Source organism: Galeopterus variegatus, unplaced genomic scaffold (genome assembly GCF_000696425.1).
Source record: "Galeopterus variegatus unplaced genomic scaffold, G_variegatus-3.0.2 Scaffold1626, whole genome shotgun sequence".
Lineage (NCBI taxonomy): Eukaryota > Metazoa > Chordata > Mammalia > Dermoptera > Cynocephalidae > Galeopterus > Galeopterus variegatus.
This window is the reverse complement of record NW_007727737.1, coordinates 153,297-154,769: the sequence shown is the minus strand read 5'-3', so window position 1 is coordinate 154,769 and position 1,473 is coordinate 153,297.

The following is a 1,473-nucleotide window of genomic DNA, read 5'->3' as shown; positions in this document are numbered from 1 at the left end:
ACACTGGAGATCACATTTCCACATGAGTTTTGGAGGGGACAACACATCCAAACTCCATCACTCTTAGAGGCCAATTTTGTCAATTAAACATTTTGTTTGGGGTGGAGGTTGGGCAGTGGAGAATGCATTGGTGAAGGCAACTGGGGAAGACCTGTTATGGTGACTGTTCTTACTGGACCAAAGAAGTCGTGGGAGATGCTACAGTTGAATTGGGTTTTCTGATATCACTGCTAATGATCTAGTCCTATGTGTCAAGTGGTTCCAATTGCCACAATAAGCAAGAGGGACTGATTGGTAACCAAGTTTTGGTCCATAGAAATCTGTGACAATCACTTGTTGATTTTAGAATTTCTGGAAATGAAAAGAAAAAAAGGGAAAAAAGAAAAAAAGGGATATCATACTAAGGAGATGCTTGATATGCTGAGAAGAATACTAGGAGTGTTGGCCAGAAACTGAACTCAAATTTTCAGAGAGGAGATTCAATATAGTTACCAGCCGAAGCTATTCTCAGGCCAGGTATGTCTCATTTCGGGGGAGGTAAGCTGGGTCCCTTCATGAAGGACATTGGAACATGGCACTAGAAGTGTAATTATGATATTTCTTTCCCCAAATCTACCCTAGAGGAACTTTCAGCCATTTTCCTGGATGATTGTAAACTGGAAAAAAGCTCAGAACCTATAATGTTGTATTTACAAGCATAAAAACAAATCTTTTTTCACTGTCTTGCCCAGGTCTCTGTCAACTCTCCTGATCTCTGCCATACAGATTACAGATAATCCAGAGGCAACTAGGTCATCCTGATATGGCTCAGAATCTATTTTCAGAATGGATTCATTAAATTGTTGCCATTATGCTAACTGTACCTGGTGAGGAGAAAACAGCAGTCATCCCATATACTTTAGTAACATATATATTCACTAGCATGAACTTGACCCAATTTGACTCAGTCTACCCTAAAATTGGAATGCACAGCAGCATTCTATCATAAAATCAAGAACGGCATGTTGGAGGCTAGGCCTGAACAGTACAAAAAGTCACAGTGAACTGCATGAGCAGATGACTCAGACTCCTATCGTACATAGTTGTGTTGATTTGCTGTCTTCACCTTGACCATGTCTATAGCCTGGGTTGAGGGAGGCAGAGAAGGGTTCTACATTATCATACAACTGAGTAGTAAAAAAAATAAAAAGAGAGAGAGAGATTTATCAATGGATATGTAAAATATGGCAGCTGAAAATAGATGTCAAACTACATACTGGATGGGACTGACCCTGAATGAGAGAACTACAGTGAACAAGGCAGTGCAGGTGTCTCTTCAACATGGTGATTTCCTTTCCTCTGGGTATATACCCAGAAGTGGGATTGCTGGAACATAAGGAAGATCTATCTGTACTTGTTGGAGGAACCTCCATAAGTCTTCCATAGTGGCTGTGCTCATTTACAGTCCCAACAACAGAGCAGGAGTGTTCGCTT